Source organism: Brassica rapa, unplaced genomic scaffold (assembly GCF_000309985.2).
Source record: "Brassica rapa cultivar Chiifu-401-42 unplaced genomic scaffold, CAAS_Brap_v3.01 Scaffold0015, whole genome shotgun sequence".
Lineage (NCBI taxonomy): Eukaryota > Viridiplantae > Streptophyta > Magnoliopsida > Brassicales > Brassicaceae > Brassica > Brassica rapa.
Window position 1 is genome coordinate 1 of NW_022609961.1, and position 8,794 is coordinate 8,794.

Consider the following 8,794-nt stretch of genomic DNA (forward strand, 5'->3'; position numbering starts at 1 on the left):
TGTCCTCGATACTCTGCTTCTTGTTATTTTCTCTCCGCCCAATTATGATGATAATAGAATACGCCACTTCACCGTTTCCCAAAAGGTTCCCAACTCTCCAGACTGATATGAGCGAGGCTCCAACACTTAGTAGAATACCATTGCAGGCCAACGGTAACTGGTCTTCTCTCAAAGACTTCCTTCCTCAACAACATCCTAATTGAGCTCGATAACTAGATAGCCAATCTCACTCTAGATAGAAACAAACCGCTCTAATGGAAGTACTAAGGAATGGGGATGGGATACGAAGGCATACCATAACTCTAAATGGCAGCCAGTACTTCCACGAATAAGAACAGTGTACTTGAATTCACTAAAGTGAATCCTTCCTAAAACAATGACACTACCCGAGAACTACATCTATGTGTTGTTCCCGCATCAAACACAATATGGGCGGAAAATTCCGTCCATAGGCAAGGTCTCATACGACACCTTGATCACTCCTTCACTTATTTATTTAATCATTCATAAATTTTTAAAATGCACACAACACGCAATGGGATAAGAAGCAAACCTGTGATTGGACCTTTTCAGAGGTTTTGACGGTCCAGGCAACTATAAAGTGTAGGCTCTACCCAAATAGCCAAACACTTAGTCAGTGACTAATGGTAAGGAAAGCGAACAAGTTTAACAAGCGGTACCCTAGGTATAGGTAAAAATATCGGGTAACTTCATGGGCCATGGTAGGATAACCTCTGTACTCATTACTGGCACCACCGAAGCGCGAATGACATAAGCGATCGAGGATTTTATATACTTGAACAATCATCACCTTACTCTCCTTGCTAGCCAAAACCAAAACAACTCAGGGTCCTCGGTCTTGATCTGATGAAACGTCCAACAAAAATTATTTCCATCGACTTTCTTGATTCATTACTTGAAACTGACCTTCTATCTGAATAGGTTGATAGTTAAATAATCTGCATGACTTGGTAAACTTCTTCAGTAAAAACGGCTTCTATAGAATTCATGTGATCCTCCACCAACTCCTCATAGCTCTTAAGTTTTATAGTTTGGGTTACTCTGAGATTAATTGCTAAGTCACAATAGTACATCTTCATGATCTTTAGCTCATCCTCCAAACCATAATGGATGAATCAGATTAACTTGACTTCGAAATCTTGGCAGAAACATCTCACTGTGCGAACTCCATATCGGTCCCATGTTTTGGGTAGAAAACACTCCATCTTGAACTCTTGAAAGAAATCCGCCTAACTTGGACTAACATTTCCAAAATGATGCTTGACGCTTAATCACCAACTTACTGTATCATTCTTGATGATGTATGGTTCCATATCCTTCTTGGAATCTTCTGAACAATGGGCCACGTTAGTTGTTCTGCTCCTAGTGTTGCATTTGAAATCTTCCTCTATACAAAATCTACATCGAATGGTTTAGTACTTGTCGGTGTTGTCCCAACTTCTTTATCTTGACATGATGTCTTGCAACAGAATGGTGCTGGTGCGTCCATCATCTTGTACTACTGCTGAACTATCTCAGCCACCAACGTTAAGCTTGAAACAAGTGCCGAATCAATCAGGCTTGTACGTCTCTGGTTCTGGTACGTTTGGGCATAAGCTGGATTGAAATGAGTAGCCGAAAGAATAAGTCATATGAAGTCGGATATTCTGAAACGGATCATCACCAACAACGGCAACTTTGACTTCAATAAAACACGGGCCAAAGATGTAATTGATGTGTCAACTCTGTCTCATATATCTTTGAATATCGATATCCACACTAGAAATTGTAGGAACCGCAGGAAAGCATGATGATACCAACTCCGAGCATGATGGTAGCAAACCCGAGCACGTCGTTAGCTCAGACGAGCATGATGATAATGGATTGAAGCATGACCGCATTGAACCAAAACATGACGATAACAAACCGAATCATGACGGTAGAAAGCTCAATCATGACTGTAAGAATCTCGATCTTGACAGGATCAAAATTGGTAAGTACACTCCACTCCGTCGAGCTTGTCTTGATGCATCTCGTATGAAAGATAACAGTAAGGTAACTACCCATGACTATCTATCCTAAGAGGAAGGAACCAGCCAGCACATCCTAATTATCCTTGCGACTCATTTTGACTCGAAAAACGTTTGAAACAAGTCCCATTAAAGCATCGTATAACCATGCTCTGATACCACCTTTGTGACACCCCCGATCTGGTCTAAGTATAAGTTGACTCGACCAGCCGTGCAACAATCAAACAAGAACATGCACAGCCGATCACTCGTAACTGAAACCAAACCGAGAAGCCACGATGTGTATATAAACGACTAACCCGAAGTTCCCGAAATAAATCCAGGTACCTTAGGCCAACCGCCTAAGTACACATATCCTATTAGGTACAACCCGAGGCTTTACAACCTTAAGAGTAATACCAAATAGTTGGTTCGTCCGGACAAGGACTAATATCATTTGGGACCCGTACTTTAAAAACATTCTTTATACACTATATACTTATTCATTTAAAAGAATCTTACAAAATCTTATAGATTAACCTCGAGGTTTTCGGTCAACAAACCTTATACATAAAGTATATCAAAACGACTGCAAGGATAATAAAACTACCGCTGGCTAATGCCATTCCTTCCCGTCCTAGAGTAAAGGTCTCCCACCTACTGGTTACCTGCATATCAAATGAGTCATGAGTAACGAGTTTACTCAGTGAGTCAAATCCCACACCCAAACACATATCAATAGTATCCCGAGCAAGCGACACCATTTGAATGCAGTGGAATTATATTCCATAATTAATATTATTATAAGGCCTCTCAATCTATCCATGTGAATCTATCTTAAACATCACCTCCACGATACCCGCCAATCACTCACTCTTAATATATATATATGCTAAACCCGGAAAACCACCAAGGCTAACCGAGCTTAACGGGGAATAAATATAACAATCATCTCCATCAGATATTCCAAGATAGAACATCCAACGCTGCATGCAGTTACACGGCCTCCAGGGTGCGACCCCATCATCGTGTCTTCATGACCTTGATCCATATCGCAGGACCAATTCACGGTGATGCGGGACTTTCGGGAGAGTGAGTATACAATAAGACTTCACATGATTCACACTTATTAATAGAATACTTATAGATTAGTACTTGAGAACAAGTACTAAGGCTCGGGATAACCTCAAAGAATTATTCTTATTAATTCTTAAGTATTTAAACTAGATAAATACTTCAGATATAAATATAGATCAAGGGAAAATACTTAATCAATCAACATAATTACTCCTTAATTAATTCATGATTAATCATTAATTAATCAATGATTATCCTTTAATTAATTCATGATTAATCCTTAATTAATCAATGATTATCCCTTAATTAATTCATGATTAATTCTCAATTAATCAACCATATTCAATATGCAATCATGCATACTCATTCATAATTCATTCATCATCTATCTAGACTCACCTTTAAATCCATGAGATTGGCTAAGGAAGACTAGACTCGAGCTCAAGCTAATCACACTTCACTTCTGGATAACTCTCGGTTCAGAACCATTACAAGGATCCGGCTGATCCGAATACTCTCCTTGGCCATCTGAATTCAAAACATAACAGTTGGAACATAAGGTTCACTAGTCTGGTTCAAGAAGAAACTCAATTCAGTTCATAACATTTCAGTTCAGTTCTCTCATATCAGTTCGGTTCAAGACAGATTGATACCATGTTCAGCTCGGTTCAAGCTTTAACAATTTAACTCGGTTCATATCAGCTTAGTTCATGCTCAGCTAACTCCGGTTCTAATCAGTTCCCAACAGCTTAACTCGGTTATCCTTAGACGACATCAGTTCAAGACAATTTCAGACCATAGACAGCTCGGCTCAGATCAGATCACAACATACTCAGCTCAATTCAGTTCTAAACAAGATCAAATCAGTTCGGTTTAATCCCCATAATTCTTATCAGTTCGTCTACTGGTTCTATGAGACTGATTAAATCATAAACCAACCAAGACTGAAGAGAACAAGACCTTAGACAACTGATCCTGACAGGTTAACCAACATACAGCAATTGGTTCTCATCAAAACATGGCTGAATCAAGAAGCTGAAGCTTACCGGTTTTACTCAACTAATTAAACTTGACTGGTTGTCTCTCTTCAAGCTAACCTCAAATTAACCTGATCAACACCAAAAGAATCCATGGTTGGATTTATTCAGAATTTATCTCCAGTGTAGGCAAACCAACAAAACTTCTCACAGAAACTGATCCACAACCATCTTACCGATCAAAATCAAAGGTTGAAGAACATGGGTGATTCTAAACTCTTGGACACCAAACCTTCAGCTCTTAACCACACCAGAACACACTGGATAAAGTCACAGGATGGTGAGAAAGGTTTGTCCATGCTCAATTCTCTTCTCTGAATTTGTTTCTGAATATTTCAACTAGTTTTTCTCACAAATTTTTCTCTCTTCTTTCTCTCTTTCTCTCTGAATTTTTCTCTGGTTTTTCTTGCAGGTTATGAACGTCCAGAGGAGAGAAGATGGTGTTTTATAACATAAGAAGTTGCTTCAGGTGAGGGTTTACTTAAACCAAAGCAAGTTGCTGTCCTTTCCCTCCTTTGAAGAAAGATTATTTTGTTTTTATTAAACAAGCAACCAGCTTGTGACTTTCATGTGACTTTAGTGAAGCAAGCAAGCAGGTAGGTGCAGCTCATGTGACTGATTTACTTAGAAAGCAAGAAGAATAGCTGGTGAAGGTATTAGACTGGTCGGAATTTAGTTAAGAAACTTAACGACAATTTCGGACAGTTTTCGACTAAAATTTCTCATCCTTCGAATCTCGTTTTGCTTTCAACTAAGCTTGCCTAGCTTAAATAAAATTCGACCAACATTATTAACACTCTACCATAACTATCAATGAGAGGCCTTTCGACCACAAGACAGTCCCGTCGAGGTATTAATTCACCGGGTCGACTTTATTTTTAAATCTGATTGACAAACTCCAAACTGGTCGAGCGGAGTTTTTCTCGACCAAAAATTAACTGGCTCGTGAGGGTTATTACAGAAGGTGTGCATGTTCCAAACGGTGCCTGTTGAGACAGGTCGTGTCTGTTCCTTAAGGGATGAGACCATGTCTTGTCCATTGGGACAAGTACACGGTTCGTCTAAGCCAGGGTAAGCGTCGCAAGGTCCGATCGGCCGTTTGGCCTAACCGGATTGAGCGTGAGGCTTACTCGGCCGTTGGATCCAGGCCGAAGGCCGGATCAGGTAAGGAAGTCCGTTGGGCCATTGAGCCGGACTTCAACTAGGCCGGTCGCACCTAGATTCTATCAGGATGGACGGATTGGTCTTCGGGACGATCCGGACTGTTCGTGTGTTCTGTTTATCTATTCTGGACTGTCTATCTGATTCAAGGGGTTGTTGGTTGAATGACTTAGGATTTGGTAGGCAGGTTCTTATGTTTTTATAAGTATATTGTCCGAGGTTTATCTGTGTTATAGGAACCAAGCCAAGTATTGTAGAATCGACCAGTTCTATTCTCGGTTATGATTAATGCTTATCTGGTTGTGGTTTCAGGAACTAAGGATGGTTCGGGTCAAGCCAAGGAGCTGTGAAGGCTCGGTCAGTGAGAGGCTGTGTAACGTGTGGTTAGATGATGCTAGGGATGAACTAGTGATTGTCTATGAAACGATTAAGAAGTTGTGTATTGGATCTCATGTTTCTAAGTAGTACATTTTATACACATTATATTCCGATGTGCTATCTGTTCAATTGTTTCAGAACCTCAGATTCGAACATGACTTAGTAAAGGAAAGACTTAAAATGAATCAAACACGCAAAGAAATTGATTAAGTAGCAAACGGTCCAGTTTCGTCGAGAGGCCGGATTCGGGCGTTACACACACGGACACACACGGACAGCCACAGACGTCCTGTGTGTGCTGGCGGACACCCACGGACGTCCTGTGTGTACTGAACAGACAGCCTACGTGGGCCAAAATCACCCGAACAGTCCACGGGAAGGGCCAGCGTGCTGAGTCCAAGGACCAACGTGCTGATATGTGTACTGATGGACAGCCACAGACGTCCTGTGTGTGCTGACGGACACACACGGACACACACGGACAGCCACAGATGTCCTGTGTGTGCTGACGGACATCCACAGACAGCCACGAACGTCCTGTGTGTGCTGGCGGACACCCACGGACGTTTTGTGTGTACTGAACAGACAGCCCACATGGGCCAAAATCACCCAAACAGTCCACGGGAAGGGCCAGCGTGCTGAGTCCAAGGACCAACGTGCTGATATGTGTACTGATGGAGAGCCACAGACGTCCTGTGTGTGCTGACGGACACACACGGACACACACGGACAGCCACAGATGTCCTGTGTCTGCTGACGGACACACACTGACAACCACAGACGTCCTGTGTGTGCAGGCGGACATCCACGGACGTCCTGTGTGTACTGAACAGAGAGCCCACGTGGGCCAAAATCACCCGAACAGTCCACGGAAAGGGTCAGCGTGCTGAGTCCAAGGACCAACGTGCTGATATGTGTACTGATGGGCAGCCACGGACGTCTTGTGTGTGCTGACGGACACACACGAACACACACAGACAGCTACGGACGTCCTGTGTGTGCAGACGGACACACACGGATGTCATGTGTGTGCTGACGGACACCCACGGACGTCCTGTGTGTACTGAAAAGACAGCCCACGTGGGCCAAAATCACCCGAACAGTCCACGGGAAGGGCCAGCATGCTGAGTCCAAGGACCAGCGTGCTGATATGTGTACTGATAAACAGCCACGGACGTCTTGTGTGTGCTGAAGGACAGCCACGGACAGTCACGGACGTCTTGTGTGTGCTGGCGGAAACCCACAGACGTCCTGTGTGTACTGAACAGACAGCCCACGTGGGCCAAAATCACCAAAACAGTCCACGGGAAGGGCCAGCGTGCTGATATGTGTACTGATGGAAAGCCACGGACGTCATGTGTGTGATGATGGACACACACGGACGTCCTGTGTGTGCTGACAGACACACACAGACGTCCTGTGTGTTCTGAAGGACAGCCACAGACAGCCACGGACGTCCTGTGTGTGCTGGCGGACACCCACGGACACACATAGACACACACGGACAGCCACGGATGTCCTGTGTGTGCTGAAGGACAGCCACAGACAGCCAGGGACATTCTGTTTGTGCTGGCGGACACCCACGAACGTCCTGTGTGTACTGAACAGACAGCCCACGTGGGCCAAAATCACCCAAACAGTCCACGGGAAGGGCCAGCGTGCTGAGTCCAATGACCAACGTGCTTATATGTGTACTGATGGACAGCCACGGATGTCCTAGTCTTAACCATAAACGATGCCGACCAGGGATCAGCAGATGTTGCCTTTAGGACTCCGCTGGCACCTTATGAGAAATCAAAGTTTTTGGGTTCCGGGGGGAGTATAGCAGCATGGCTGAAACTTAAAGGAATTGACGTAAGGGCACCACCAGGAGTGGAGCCTGCGGCTTAATTTGACTCAACACGGGGAAACTTACCAGGTCCAGACAAAGTAAGGATCGATAGACTGAGAGCTCTTTCTTGATTCTATGGGTGGTGGTGCATGGCCGTTCTTAGTTGGTGGAGTGATTTGTCTTCTTAATTTCGTTAACGAACGAGACCACAGCCTGCTAACTAGCTACGTGGAGGCATCCCTTCATGGCCGGCTTCTTAGAGGGACTATGGCCGTTTAGGACAAGGAAGTTTGAGGCAATAACAGGTATGTGATGCCCTTAGATGTTATGGGCCGCACGCGCGCAACACCGATGTATTCAACGAGTTCACACCTTGGCCGACAGGCCCGGGTAATCTTTTAAATTTCATCGTGATGGGGATAGATCATTGCAATTGTTGGTCTTCAACAAGGAATTCCTAGTAAGCGCGAGTCATCAGCTCGTGTTGACTTCGTCATTGCCCTTTGTACACACCGCCCGTCGCTCCTACCGATTGAATGATCCGGTGAAGTGTTCAGATCGCGGCGACGTGGGTGGTTCACCGTCTGCGACGTCGCGAGAAGTCCACTAAACCTTATCATTTAGAGGAAGGAGAAGTCGTAACAAAGTTTCCGTAGGTGAACCTGCAGAAGGATTATTGTCGTACCATGGTTATGCGTTCATCCATGCCCAAGACTTCAGTTTTGGTTGGATCGTACGCATAGCTTCCGGATATCACCAAACCCCGGCACAAAAAGTGTCAAGGAAAAGGCAACTAAACAGCCTGCTTTCGCCAACCCGGAGACGGTGTTTGTTCAGAAGCAGTGCTGCAATGTAAAGTCTAAAACGACTCTCGGCAATGGATATCTCAGCTCTCGCATCGATGAAGAACGTAGCAAAATGCGATACATGGTGTGAATTCCAGAATCCCGTGAACCATCGAGTCTTTGAACGCAAGTTGCACCCCAAGCCTTCTGGCCGAGGGCATGTCTGCTTGGGTGTCACAAATCGTTGTCCCCCCATCCTCTCGAGGATATGGGACGGAAGCTGATCTCCCATGTGTTACCCACGCGGTTGGCCAAAAGCCGAGCTAAGGACGCCAGGAGCATCTTGACATGCGGTGGTGAATTCAATTCTCGTCATATAGTCAGATGTTCCAGTCCAAAACCTCTTGATGACCCAAAGTCTTCAACGCGACCCCAGGTCAGGCGGGATCACCCGCTGAGTTTAAGCATATCAACAAGCGGAGGAAAGGACACTAAGAAGGATTCCCTTAGTAACGG

The 8,794-nt window shown here is 44.4% G+C and overlaps 1 non-coding gene across 1 annotated transcript; it reads left to right on the top strand.

Annotated features, from left to right (window-relative positions):
• Positions 1-8,359: 8,359 nt before the first annotated feature.
• Positions 8,360-8,515, top strand: LOC117129543. The gene has a single exon (XR_004453181.1). It is a non-coding gene; the product is annotated as a 5.8S ribosomal RNA (ribosomal RNA).
• Positions 8,516-8,794: the final 279 nt, after the last annotated feature.